The sequence below is a fragment of the Anser cygnoides genome, chromosome Z (genome assembly GCF_040182565.1).
Source record: "Anser cygnoides isolate HZ-2024a breed goose chromosome Z, Taihu_goose_T2T_genome, whole genome shotgun sequence".
Lineage (NCBI taxonomy): Eukaryota > Metazoa > Chordata > Aves > Anseriformes > Anatidae > Anser > Anser cygnoides.
Window position 1 is genome coordinate 53,811,281 of NC_089912.1, and position 15,832 is coordinate 53,827,112.

The following is a 15,832-nucleotide window of genomic DNA, read 5'->3' on the forward strand; positions in this document are numbered from 1 at the left end:
CACATGATTTGATACTGTTCAGTTCATGTCAGCTAACCTTAGTCTTCTACATCCAAATTACCTGCATGTGGGACTCTTTGTAGGAAATGGAAGGAAATAGGTGTTGTTAGAACAAGATTCATCTGACCCATTTTATAACTTTATTTTAGAATACACTGCTTTTGAAAGAATCTTTCTTTTTGTTGATTGTGAAGTGAGCCTACAGTGACTAGTTCAACATCTGCAGCTAGATTTTATAAATCTAAGCCCTGGTGCCTGATCTATATTGGTCATCATGTTGAGTCTTAGCAGGTATTTTTGTTCTCTTATGTACAGTAAATCATTCTTTTTCATTCAATCCTTAAAAGCAAAAACAATCTGAAGAAATGGATACTCTCAGCAAAGCACACAAAATCAAAAGTCTTGGGTGCTTTCAAATGGAAAATTGCCTTTATTTCTTTCTAACCCATAATACAGACTCCAAAATTCAAGCATGTTAGTAGCTCTCAATTGTTAGATTCCTCTTTGCAGAAATTGCTGATCACAGATGCACAGCTATAGTTGCCTCTTAGTATCAGCTGAGCTGATACTGAAATACAGCCATAAGAGTGCATTGCAATTTAAAGGATTTAAGGCAATGAGGCAGAGGTGCTCCAAATGAAATCTATATCACTTCAGCAATCCTGTTTCCATGACATCTCACTGAAGAGGATTTCATGAAGTGCAGAAGAAAACCATCCATACTTCTAAACTTGTTTCACATTTTTTTTCTTACTCCCTAGGTTTTCAATGGCCACTTTTCAAACAGGTTTGTAACAGGCCTTGTTCTCTGTCACACTGATTGAATTGTTTCTGATAACTTCTCTAAAGACCTGTCCTTTCAAAAATCATATTTTCTGAAAGATGATACATAATATGGTTATCAATCTTCTTTTTCTCTCTCAATAACGGTAAAAAGTACATATATAACATTTAGTTTTCTGACCATGTTACTTTATACAAGCAGATAGTATGTGAAGATGGTCAGTTTTTAGCTTTATCTTTTAGCTAATTATCTAAATTCATGACAATATTATTGAATGTGTTCAGTCTACTGTAAGGACCCTTGCTGACAAAATTACTTCATTGTATTCAGAGCATTATGCAGCCAAAGAAGGCCAGTGCAACTTGATTCTTTGGAAGTGTCTGAGTGCAAACCATGTCATTCTTATTCTGAAAAGATAGAGGTGGATTTTTTGTTTGTTTGTTTTGTTGTGTGTTTTTTTTTTTGATATCATATCTTGACATAACAAGTATTAATTACAAATATATTCAGAATTGTTAGAATGGAATTTTATTCTTTTCTTTTATATCTAGAAATATCTTCTTTGTTAACTAGATTCAGTTCTGGGTGAGGTTGCCTTACATTTCCTACATTTGACAATATTTTGTTTAGAGGGAACGTGGTTGTTAGCTCTACATTCAAGTTGATTCCTAGCTGGACAGGAAATATTCCTTATATATAGTGAAAAGTTGTTGAAAATGCATATAGGTAGCTAAATTAATTGAAAAAGTATTTTGCTGGTGCTAAGAAATTTGCAAGATTCAACAGCAAATAAATATCAATATTTAAAACAAGTCTGAAAATTCGGCAAGGGATCTTTTCTTGGGATTTGGGATTCCAGAAGGCTGAAAGTACGCTGATCATGAAACAAAATGCAAAAGAAAAGGAAAAAAAAAAAAGGAGAGGGGGAATGACTAGGATGGTCAACTTCATATCAATCCAAGAAATATATATATGGAAAAGTTAAATTTTCTAGTTAAAAGAAGGTGGAATAGAATTAGTAGAAGTCAGTATCAATATAATGATATTAAGAGAAGGATTTTTTTTTCTTCCAAAATTTATTAAAAGCATACCAACAGATTCACCTAAAAAATGCAGTAACATATAATCAACTACCTATGGCTAAATCTCCTCTCATTTGTGTCTGACGTAAAGTCAATGGCAAAATTACGACCTACAAAGACCAAATTTGAAAAACTGAAAGTACATTTATAGTAATTACCCTTAGGAATATATGGTTCAGCAAATATTTCAAGATTGTTTAAAGTCACATATGTCTGCCCTTATTAGATACATATTTGCCCTACCCATTTTTTTAATTCTCTTGAGTTCTCTTCTTAGTCACTTTCTTCAAAGTAACCTTCCGGTCAACAGATAATATTATGAAGTTTTAAAGGATAACTACGATGTACCAATAAAACTTTCTGTATATTGCAGCCATTATTGCTTAAGGCATTTAGAGGTAGTTTGTGATCCTTGACTGAAATGCACATATACACAGTTTTGACCATTAGTAGTGGAATCAGATTTCATTGTTGCAGCTTTCTGAAGAGTTTCTGAAGAGAACTGATGTCAGTTTCACCATCAAAAATGTTTTATCATGTTGTCTTTTATTAACTCCACACAAAATGGAAGATGAGTCAGCATTTCTTTGTTTTGTTCAGGGAGATTTTCTTTCAAAATTCAACCAAAGTAGAATGGTAAATCATCTACCCAACACTAAGAAATGGAGCAAGTGTATAGGGAAGTTAAATCTGCAATAATCCTAACCTCTTAGATTTCAAAGCATAAAGTATCTAGTAGGTTATAGTGGATATCACGTGGTTTTTGGTTGGTTGGGTTGGGTTGTTTTGGTTTTTTTGTTTTTGTTTTTGTTTTGTTTGTTTGTTTTGTTTTGTTTTGCTTGCAAAAAAAAAACGGGGGGGGGGGGGGGGGAGGGGGGTGTGGTGTCAGAAAGTTAATAATATGCAGTAGGAGATAGCATGAATACCCTCCAAATACTGTTATCTCCCATGAGAGAGAAAAATTTGGTTCATTTTGCACTGAAAGATCTGCACCCACTTAACCCATAAAAGTTAAGTGATTTTTTCTAAAGCTACTAAGCACATTTGTAAAGCTTGGCAGGGAGGGATTTAATATTCTCTTCCATAGAGCATGTCTTTTGCAGCTGTGTATTAAGAATTTCTGTCAGTCATGGTGGACCCGGTCTACAGTTCAGCAAAGTCAAACAAAAGACTGCTATAAATTTCAGTGGGCTCTGTGAAAAGCACTGACCCTGGAGTCAGTAGCTATTAATTAGTTACTCCCCTATCTCCTCTACAAATAAATAAGTGGCTTTCCTAGAACCGAGCTTGTTTTCCACTTTGTACATATGTCAATGATTACTCTTTGAAGATAAATTACAAAGTAATAATACATTAGCTTACTACAATAATTCTCCACAAAGTATTTTAATCTGTGAAGCTTATATTGATTGTTAATGATCAGTGCTGTGATTGGCTATCAGTAGAATAATACAAATTTACAAAAAAAAAATCTTCTGCAAGTACGTTTTACATTTTCAAGGCCTGGAACAAAATGCCAAGTGACAGTAAAGGTTATCCAGCAGGTCTTTCACCTCCTAACATTGTAAGATTATTTTTCAGTTTCTTGAAGTACAGAGGACTAGATTCTCACTAAATATAAATCACTGAAGCATTTTGGACATCAATGGACACATCCTGAACAGAGTAATTTGTTGGAGCTATGACAGTTTCTTCCAGACAATGATCTGGCCTCTTGTGCCTTCAATTTCATGGTACTTTATAGATGATAAAATGTGTTAGACAAATGCTATCTTTGTCCTTGAAGATGATTTGATCTGAAAGGGCAGGAAAGAGGACAATATAAATCAGCAGAATCAGCTAACTTGTTTGGGGGGTTGTTTTATTTTAGGTTTGTTTGGATTATGTTTTTTGCTGTTGTTTTAAATCAAAACCTCCCATTTACTTCAGTAGGTCAGGATCTTGTGAAAAAAACATCTACAATAAAAACAAAGCATATAGTGCTAACACCTTTGATAAACAGCTCCTCACAGTTCAGGCAGATGAGGAGAAATTTGCTGAACACTGTGCTGGCAGGTGGTTGGAGGAGACCATAGGGTAAGGTGATAGGTACATGTCACTGTTGGTGATGGACTCTTGAATTACTTTAGGCTCAATCGCTGTGTGAAGAGACACCAAGGGCCTCATCGGCAGCCATTCTGGTTTCAATGACACAGAGAAAGTATGTTAGACAGTTTACGATATTAAAGTTCAGAGGTTTACTTTGTCAAGCTGCCATTGCTGTATGCCAGTCAAAAATCTATATTCACTGTATATGTTCACAACACAAATCCAGTTTTATCAGGTTTCTCCCTGGGTCTATAACAGACCTTAATTCCTTCATCTTAGGCTGAAAAAAAAAAAAAAAAAAAAAAAGTTAGCTTTCATCAACTGTCACTTACAAGTAAAATTCATGACTCCAGGCTCATTGTATGAATTGTTCTGTAAATTCAGGAGACAATATACATATATATATATATATACATATACATATATATATATATATTCTACATTCTCGAAACTCAATCCAATCTTGTGCCTTTGTCAGTCAACTGTTTTTCTGAAATACTGCTTTCAAATCTTACATATATCCTCAAGAGGCAATGGTGATGTGTGTTATTTTGGAGCTATTTCAAACTCTTAGACAAGTACTACTTATTTTCATTTTATGCCTCTCTGCTACACTCTTCCAGGTCTCACTCATTCCTCTGTAGGCACTCATTTGTCACCTCTATTGCATCATTTTGAAACTGCAGATCTCTCTCTAGGCACTAAGACTGTGTTTGGTGAAAGTAATAAAAACTCCAATCACTTATATAAGTTTCCCTGCTGAAGCTGAACTCTTGAACTACAGACATAGACCAAATTTTCTGCACTTCACTTTGCAGAAGCCACTGCAGGGCAATTTCATTTTTCAGCCACGCTTAAGCTTACTGATATCATCTGAGAATAAGAAACATGAGAAAATATGGAGAACATGTTCAGAAATTATTAGCATTCTTATGACATACATTTAAGTACAGTGACTACAGCTTTCATATAGTGGAATCAAACAGTATTTAATAGATTTTATGAAGTAGATATGACTGAAATTACTCTGTTGCAAACTGCTTACAGCCTACTCAAGACTAATTAAAAAGATTCAGTACTTTAAGAAAAGCAATATTAATTATTCTGAAATGTTTCAACTTTATATATTTTTTCTAAAAAATAGTTATCCAAAGCTTCAAAGAAAAACCTTGCCCTTTGCCTTTTATTTTCTAGATATGAACTTATAGTTTGTCCTGTTTTCAAGAAAAAGAATATAAATTTTCCAGTGAAGACTTAGCCTTATTTGCAAAGTAAAGTGGTTTCCAGATATCTGTGAAAGCCATTATTCAGTTTGCTGAATGAAGATAAGAAAATTATTGCCCACAGGACAAATGACTGGTTAATGTTATTTTAATTACCATTAATCCAGAAATGAATCTTAGAGTACACTATTTACATATGCTTCTAGAAAAATTAATAAGATTGCTCAGTGTCGTGAGATGTATCTTAATAAGAATGGGACTTTCAAAATCTGACACAACAGAGGGAAGACACAGGAAGCAGACTGAACTACTCAGGGTGTGTATAGAAAGCTATAATTTGAACTACACAAAACTTCTTTTATTTTTCTTCTTTCTAACTGGTACTGCCAATCTATAACATCTCACCATTCAGAGTTTGGTGTTGACCATTGGTTTGCCTTTTAATTCCCTAACGAAAAGAGAGAAATATAGACTGTGATGACACAAAATAGAACTGAGAATCTCTGTGGTTGCTTTTAACAGTAAACATTACTTTTGTGGTGTTATATTCAGCAAATGAACCTGTTAAATGATAAACTACACAAATGAGCTAAGTCTTCATTGCAAATTGCTAGAGCTCATTGCAATTCTATCTATTATTGAAACCAACGGAGCTATGTTGATATACATTATCTGAGACTGGCAGTCTAGCTTTACATCACTACAGAAAATTTGATATCAAACATATCACAGGTTTAACAGGTTTAAATATTTGTATTTCCACTCACCAATACTAGTGGAAGTAATCTGCAAACACCTGGAATTTATTTAGCAAGGAGAAATTAGATTTTTTATTTGCTGCTTAAGATTATATATTTTTATATTTTGGATGACAAATAACAGTAAAATATCTTGCAGCAGCTCTTCTGCGTGTACTAAACTAGGTAAAAGTTTTCCATTGATGAGTTTGCCATAAGTTACACTTCCAATGGAAAACATAAGTTTTTCTGATTTACATCAATTAGTACCAGTGTTGTTTGTTTCCATGTCATTTCATAATTTGTTTATGAATTCACACTGTTATGCATTTCAAATGTTTGGCTAATAAAACTCCAGGACCAAGTCCTGAAATGTGGATAATTGGTGTAATCTCTGCAGCTCTCTACTAATGCTTTGAAACAATTGTTTTGACTATTCATTGCTTTATGTATACCAGAAAAACTTCTTTTCAGGAAAAAATGTTATTGGATTAGTTTTGCTTTCCTTTACCTCAGCCTTGCTTTTTACTGTTAGAATACACCAGCCAAAATAGGAAGAAATAGACTATAGCTCAATATGTAGTGTGCTTATTCCAATGTGCAGAACTGAACAAACTTACAGCTGAAGACTTGCAAAAATATTGTTTATCCGAATAGAAACGATTTCTACTATATATTTTGTAGCAGTTTGGTCAACAAAGATCTGCTTCCTGACATTGCCCTTTAATGACTCTTTAAGGTACTGTTTCACAGCAATAAAAATACATGAAGCAAAATCATTACAATCATATGTCTTTTCATGTGTTCTGGAATGGAGCTTATGAATGAATACTCTGTTTTCATATTCTAAACAAACAGAATGTGTCTTCACATTCTGAACTTTCTGACTACTTTGAAAATATACTGAAGAGCCGTTATCAGGAGGCTGCTGTAGAAAAGATGAGCATTTGTTCTAAGCAGTATTTTTTTATTTCAGATCCAGCCTTATTTTAGAGAGAAAAAACCTTGGTTAACTGACCATGTGCTGTACTCAATGCTGCCCTTCAAGGAACTCTTCCTGAAGTGGTTTCAGAGGCCATTACACCTAAGCATGGAGCTCAGGAAGCAACAAGAAAACATGGGAGATGACAGTATTTGGAGATTTTTTTTCTTGCAGGGAATGGATCACCTTACTGCTAACCTGGAATGTTGTCACAGGTGATTTGCTGACTGCCAGATAATTAGAACTGGGATACTGGAGGGATACTGCCAAGGCTTTTCTGGGTCTCTGGATAATTTTCCTTGTTGGTCATCAGCAAGTCAAGGGAGACTTGTACTAAATGAGAATTCATTACATAACTCTGAAGGCAACTAAAACCTGCAGAGACAAGATCCAACAGCTACAGAAGCCCAAATAGTATCCATCTACACCCTGCAAATTAAAAGGAAAGGCTTCAGTAGGAAAGGGATAACCCGAAAATGAACATCTGGCTGAGAGGCTGTTATTACAAGCAGCACTTTGGTTTTTATGGTCATGAGACTCTCTGAGGAAAGAAGACTGCTATCAGGAGATGGGATCTGTTTGACAAAGGTGGGTATGAGCATCTTTGTCAACAAGTACGCCTGCTAGTCTGGCAAGAAGGATTTTAAATGAGCTACCAGTGGGAACTGATGATAGTTGCTTGCAGTTAGCTCAAGCAACAGAGAGCAGAGGTGATATATGCATAGAGATGGAGCAAAAAAGTTTTGGAAAGGATAAAACAGATTGAAAGAAAACTCACACTAAGTGCCTCTACACAAGTGAACACAAACTTGGAAACAAGCAAGAGGAGCTAGACCTCCATAAGCAGTCATAGATTTTGCACAATTTAATTGACTCCATATTCATGGAGTTCTCCAATGGTGAGATACAGGCTTTTCAGAAAAGACAGGAAGGGATGACAAGGAGGAGGGGATTGTTGTTTGTGTGAAGGAAGAGTTCAAATGTATTCTTCATAATAGGATGGATTACAGGCCTGTGTGGGAGTTCTTGACTCATTCTCGGACCAGTTAAGTTGACATCATAGTGGGAGTATGGTGTGCATATCTGAAGTGAGGAAGTGGGAGAATTTTTCTTAAAACCACTGTCTCTGAAACGCAAACCCTTGTTGCCATGAGGGACTTTGACTCTGACATCTAATGGTAAGGCTACACAGTCAAGGAGATTTCTGGATTAGATTTCTGGACATCAAGAGTTTATCATGAATAAAGGTATTCTTGATAGAGGTACTTTTTAGGCCAACCAGGGCTGACACACAGTTGGATATGTTACTCATGAATAAGATAGAACTGGTTGTGAATGACATAACCAATGGCCACAGTAACCATGAAATAGTGGAGCTCAAGGTCCTGAGAAGAAAGATGAATGAGAGCACTAGAGTAGAGACGTTGGACTTTATGACAGCACACTCTGGATTCATGGACTTGGTATGCTAAACGCTCATATGCTCTTTTTAGTGGTACGCAGTGCTGGGAACATGGGGGAATGGGCACAAACTGAAACACAGAAGGTTCCATGTGAACATCAGAAAACACCTCTTTGCTGTACAGGTGATGGAGCACTGGAATAGGTTGCCCAGAAAGGTTGTGGAGTCTCCCTCTTTAGAGATCTTCAAAAGCCATCTGGACATGGTCCTGGGCAACCTGCTCTAGGTATCCCTACTTGAGCGGGGGGGGGGTGGACCAGATCACATCCAGAGGTCCCTTCCAAACTTAACCATTCTGTTATTCTGTAAATACCATGGAAGACAGCACTGAAGGATAAAGAAAATTTGGCAGGTATTGAGGACAACATCCTTCCGTCACAAGGACTGATGGAAAAAAGGATATGAATAGCAAAAGACCAATGTGGCAAAATAGGAAATTCATAATATATCTTATAGAAAAGGAATATGTACAGGAAGTGGAAACAATAATAGATAACAAGGGAGGAATATAGAATAAGCACTGCCTGACACTCAGGGGTAGTGTTAGGAAAACTAAAGCTCAGCAAAGTTGAAACCTTGCAAGAGACATAAAGGGCAACAGGAAGAGCTTCCACTCTTAATACTTACAGTAAAATGATGAATGTCATATGATATGAAAATATGATTAGTGGGACTTGGACAGTGAGGAGGAATGGGTGAGTGACATGATCACAGGAAATTCAGCAAGAATGAAGAAGAGCCCTGCAGGGATGCAGGCTGGGTCTGGGGAGCAGCTCTGGGAAATGGTCCTGGGCCCTGCAGGCAGCAAGCTCAATGGGTGCCAACCATATGCCCAGGCAGAAACATGAACGAGCAGCTGCCAGAGCAGTGTAGGCAGAATATGGCCCCAAGAGCCAGGGGTGGACAGGGACTGTCCCCTCTGCTCAGTGTTTATCAGATACCTCCATTAGACTAAATCCAGAGGTGGCTATCAAGACCACCTCTGGCTGGAGCCCTTCCTCTGTGAGCACAGGCTGCAGGACTACGTCTGTTTCAGCCGGTAAAACAGAGAGGTTTGGGGGCACCTAACAGCAATCTACCAATGTTGACTTCCCAAAAACATGGGAATGTTATCAGAAAGACATGCCTGGGTTCCTTACAGTGGTGTAGATAACAAGATGAGAGACAGTGGTTATAAATTTAAACAAGAGGTTCTGACCCAGAGTAAGGAAAACTGGAGGAAAGTCATAACCTGTTAAGAACTGGAACTAGCTCAGCAAGACTGAGAGAAAGTGCCAAGGAAGAGGGGCAAGAAAGGACTAAAAGTGACTTAATTTGGCACAGGAAAAACATTATTCAGGACTCTTATAGGAAAAAGTAGCAAGAAACAACCCAAGGTCCCAGGATAGGTGCTTGAAAGAAAAACAATACAAAAAATATATTCTCTCTTGGGAAAAAAAAAAATCATGCTCTCTGGAACATAATGTGGAGCTGTGGAAACCAAAAAGAAATGGTGATATACAAGAAAGAATGACAGAGAAAGAGCAGATCTAGAAGAACAGTAGAAAAACAATACTTTCCCAGTGAGTAGGCTGGCATTAAGTCAGAAAAAGGAAAAAGAGGGGTCTATGATCCAAAAAAAAAAAAAAAAACAAAAAAAACTACTTACCATAGGATCCAGTATCACAACTATAAACTGGCATCTTCTTCTTAATGATGTAGATATGTATGACAAGGAAATACTTAATTGTGTTTTGGTACACATTTAGCAATGGACACTTACCAATACCAAGCCGGGGAAAACCTGGCTCTTTACTGTGAGCAGACAGACCTCATTTTATCTTGGTTCCCACACATTAGACTTATCCTTTCAATAGTATCTAATGAAAAAGTGGAAGCTGAAGGGAAAAAAAAGAGAGAAAGAAGCTTTAGAATATTTGGTCTATCAAGTCCAGACCTTGACATTTACTCATAAATGCATACAAGTCATTTAAAAATGTGCTGCTAGTGCTGTTACCGTTTTATCTCTGTTATCAATCTCTGTGTGCATATCAGAAACACCGCTCCTCTGGAAACTCAGATGCTGGATTGTTTATGTATATATTACTTCATTCTTCTGCAACAGTTTTGTCATTAAACATGGAATTTTTGAGACATAAGATATGGTCAAGTGGTTTCAATATTTATAGAGTTCATTTCACATAAAATTCTAGATTTCTTTAGCTAAATGAAATAAATAACCAAATCAAAAAGAAAACTGATTTGTTAACTTTTTGCATGATCTTTCTAGTTCTGCTACTGTTAGAGATGCAAATAAACATAAAGTAAATATGTAAATAAATAAATAAACAGCTACATATTTTTGTTTTCTTTCTTTGTGTGTGTGTGTATGTGTGTTTTGGTTTGGTATGTTTTTTCATCCTGAACTGATGTTATAAGAAATGGACAATGTTTTTAACACCATTATAGGTATCCAGGGTTCAGATTGTTGAGCCTTCATGAGAATAGCATTCTACTTTGCAAAAATTACTTGTCTCTGACTTTATTTTATGCTTGTTTTCTTCTGTGACCTTGAAGTCTTTTTGCTTAATCACTTATTTATTTAGCCTTGATTAAACAGAAATGGATTCAGAATAGCCTTCTAGTTAAAAATTGTAAATCTATTCACTTGTATTCTGTTTATTTCTGAAATTTCTTTTTTTCCCAAAAGCTGAAATTTATGGAATTCTTTGATTTTTCAGGGGAAAAATTAAAAAATAAATAAATAAATAAAATAAAATAAAGAAACATCTTAATAAGAAACCCTAATAAAATTAATGATCCAAATGGCTGTAGCCATCCTATCTCTCTGTAAAAGATAATTCTAGGCTTGCTGTAATACTAGTACCATAACCAGAACATTTAATATAAACTATGGCTGCCATACTATACTTTTCCTGCAGATAAGAACATCTGGTTGGGGACCATTAAAGTATAAATCATTAAAGTCATAATTTTAGCCAATTTGTTTTGCATGAAACCATGTACTCCTCATCTTTTTCAGTTATCTAACCATGCAGTGTTACATTATGATACTTGCGTTTGATGACATATATAAATAGACAAACATGGCTACTGAGGGATGCCCAGCAGAGCTCAAGAGCAAGCATGGTATAGAGTCCCAATCTCTCTCTGATTAGCACTGCTTCAGTCATCTTAGAACACAATGACACCCTTGCAATGACAGAGACACAACTCTGGGAGAGGAAGGTGTCACAGCAGAGGAAGGGCTGGCTGCTCCTTGTGGGAAGGGAGACAGGAGCAAGGCAGGCAGGGTAATGTCCTCTCCCAACAAAGAGCCGGGGTACTGAAGCAGCAAACCAGGGTCAGTATCAGGGTCAGAGACAGTGCTCAGGGCCAGCATTAGCAATGGACCAGTAAGTCCGTTGTGGCAAGGGATACAAGGCACACATTGTGGCAAGGCAGATCCAACAAGTTAGGATGTCACATCCAAGGTCTGGGTCAGTATCAAGGTAGTATAAACCAGCGCACAGACATGACTGTTGTGCAGATGAAACATAGCTCAGGAAGGGACAGCACAGACAGCATCTTCTAAACCACAGTTCCTCAGGGAAGGAGGGCTCTCTTCTCATCAGTGATGGAGCTGTCTTGTCTCACCCTGTCTCACTGAGCACCTTAGCTCATTTTCTTAATACCACCATGAGGGCGGAAGGTACCCATAGTGCTGACAGAACATGGAGTACCACTCACATTTGTCACAAACATTTCAGAGGACAGTTCTTTCAGCTTTGTTTTCTAATTTGTGTAGAAGAAGCTCCACTCTTCAACTGATTTTTTTCTCTTTTTTTTTTTTGATTTTTATTTGAGGTGGGGGGTGAAGTAGTGGTTAAAATGACCTTGTTAATTTAACTTTGAATATGAAAGCCTCACTTAGTCAAACAAAAAAGAAAAATATTTTCTTATGTTTTCTAGTATATACATCACAGGTTATGACAGATATCAAGAAATGCAGGCATTTTCAAGCTGACATAAAAGTCTTACAGTCCTACATGATCCATCAGCAAATCCTAACACTAGCACATCTGTCATCTCTGGAAATTCCTTTCCATGAAAAATGCAAGTTTACTTTTAAAATGATTGACAGAAATATCTTTTTTTCCGAGTACTTTTCTCCCAACAACTTAACTGCAACATCTACAAACCTTATTTAATTTATAAGTAAAGCAAGAGAGAACCACTTTTGTTAACAATAATACCTATCTATTTATAAAACATTGAAATTATATATCATGTTCAATAAAAGAAATGGCAGTTTTATTCATAATTATCTGACACAATAATATATCCAAGATCAAATGAAAATAGGCCTTTATTTATTATTTAATGCATAGAGTTTAATTCTGGAAAATTATGTGTTCACATTCAGACCTAGATGCAGAATTAAGTGTGCCCTTTACACAAAGAAAAATCCCATGTAGCATTTGGATTCATACATGAACCCAGATTTTGTGCATAAGTTTGGCTTAAGGTCTTTAGATACAGGAAGCAAAAGGTTGGTTCTGACTCATCTCCAGTGCACCCACTTATCAAATAAGTGATATTTAGCTCTACTTTTTTTATACAGCACAGCATGATTTTCTTCTACTAGGAAGCAAAACAAAATCCAGATGAAACCCAAAACAATTCAAATCTGTCCATGTAAACTGAGTAGCTATGTAAACTGAGAAGTGGGCTCAAAGGGTTATAGTAAATCAGGTTATAGTAAATCGGGTTATATCAGGCTGGTGGCCAGTCACTAGTGGGGTTCCCCAGGGCTCTATGTGAAGACCAATTCTCTTCAATGTTTTCATAAATAACTAGGATGTAGGACTAAAATATGTTTTTTGTAAGTTTGCTTATGACACTAAATTGGGAGGAACTATTTACTCAGTCAAGGGTGGAGAGGCCTTGCAACGAGATCTTGACAAATTAGACAGCTGGGCAATCTCCAACAATATGAAGTTTAACAAGAACAAGTACCAGATTCTGCACCTGTAAAGGGCAACCTTGGCTGTATGTAGAGATGGGGGATGAGAGGCTGGAGAGCAGCCCCACAGAAAGGGATCTGGAGGCTTTGGTAAACAGCAAGTTGAACATGAGCCAGCAGTGTGCCCTGGCAGCCAGGTGGGCCAACTGTACCCTGGGGTGTATCAAGCACAGCTTTGCTAGTTGGTTGAGGGAAGTGATTGTCCCGCTCTGCTCTGTACTGGTGTGGCCTCACCTCGAGTACTGTGTGCAGTTCTGGGCACCACAGTACAAAAAGGACATAAAGTTATTGGAGAGTGTCCAAAGGAGGGCTACAAAAATGGTGAAGTATCTAGAGGGCAAGAAGTATGAAGAGCTGCTGAAGTTGCCTGGTTTGTTCAGCCCACAGAATAGGCTGAAGGGAGGCTTCATGGTGGCCTGCAAGCTTTCCCATGAGGTTAGCAGAGGGGCAGGCACTGAACTCTTCGCTCTGGTGACCAGTGGAAATGTCATGAAGCTGCAGCAGGGCAGGATATCATGAAAAGGATATTCAGACTGAATATCAGGAAAAGGTTCTTCACCAAGAGGGTAGTTGGGCACTGGAACAGGCTCCCCAGGACAGTGGTCACAGCACCAAGCCTGCCAGAGTTCAAGAAGTGTTTGCACAACTCTCTCAGATGCATGGTGTGGGTGTCCTTTGCAGAGCCAGGAGCTGTAGCTGATGATCCTTGTGGGTCCCTTCCATCTCATCTTCATTGCCACTCACTCCCAACTAGAACTACCTGCTTTTTTGTAACATTCTATGGTAGTTAGGGAACAGGCGACAGCTAAACCTCATGGAACTTCGTAGACATGTTACAGGCATCAAGTAGTAATGTTTCTGTAAGGAAAATTTTGCAAATTAGATGCAAATGGTTAGCATACAAACTAACACTCTTTGCAGGGATTTTAGTCCACACAGTCAATTAGTGAGCTAGATTCACACACCAGCTTTTCCCCATTACCTGATGTATGTAGACAAGCCCTCACTTAACAGAGACACAGAAACAGAAAGTCAGTGCAATTGGATAATTTCCAAGGTCAAATCTTTCTAGGCACTGTGCAGGAGAAGGAGGCTATAATAGCAAAAAAAAAAAAAAAAAAAAAAAGACTGTTACAGGGCTTGCATACCACCAAACCATGCAGCAGCAAACCCAATGGAACATTGGGGTTCAGAGAAGGAAAGTGATCTTTAGCTACACAGCTCTAATAGTTCGCTGAACAACATTTTTAGGCATTGGCTGTTGGAGAAGCCTTACAGAAGGTCTACACTATTTCCATCATTGTAATGGGAAGTTTTCTGGTGCCAGGCAACCCCAATCAGTTCTCAGTTGGTCTCTGTTTGTTCTTTTTACCAGGGCTTTGTCTAAGGAGCAAGATTTATACCTTCTAAGCTTATTATGATTTTGCTGCATTTGCTGAATATTCATAGCTAAAACTAGTATGATTTCTCTTTGATCTGGGAGTTACTTGTAGATGAAAACTCCAGAGGTTCTTTACTAGCTCTGCTTTACCTTATGATACAATAGCAGAGAATCTGTGTCGCATATGTCCCAATAGACTTGTTCAAAGAGAAAAGCTTTAAGCTTGGAAGGAAGTGAGATATAGAACAAGCTAGGGAAAAGTAAATAAATAAATATGATAAGCTCAAAAGGGGAATAAAATGAAAGCCAGGAAAAGTAAAGAGTTTCATTTAAGGGTTGTCAAATAGTTCTCTGCAAGTGGACAATGAATGAATAGATATGGAGAAGTGTCCTAAAAGCATTTGTACTACACTGAATCAAGATATAGTGTGTTTAGTTAAATGACAAATATAATGGGAAAGTTCACTACTGTGGTCCATGGCAGGTTGACATGAATAAATAGTGCTCAGAAAAACTATTTCAATGGCCTGCTACCACTGGGTACCCCTCATGTTTTGACTTTTGTAGGAACAGGTAACCAATTCTCTGCTGAATGCCAGTTACATTGTGGTTGAACCTTTTCTGTGAATTTGCTAATTTATTGTCTTTGTGCCAGTTAAGATGTATCTTGACAAAATATCCATGCCTCACTGAAATCCATCTTTACTGACAAATCAAAAAAGAGGATGTGAGCTTGAATGAAGCCAGTTTTGCTTAATGGGAATGGTCTCTGAAAACACTAGAGAAGTACTTTGTTCAGCTCAGAGACTGTTTTCCTCTTTTTATTTTTGTTTCTATATATTTTACTGCACCTGCTTAGAATTTAGTATTTCAGGATATTCCGGTATTGGCATTGTCTTTTTATTTGATTATCAAAGCAAATAGTTAAACAGCAAGCCATAAGTTTAATATTGGAGTGTTTCATTTTCCAAATAATGTATCTTTGTCACTTGTTTCAGCCTGATCTTGAAAAACCATTTGAAGTATTTAGAAAAAAAAAAAAAAAGTCTTTTAAATGTGAACTTCCCCAGTGCTCTTTGTTTGTTTTC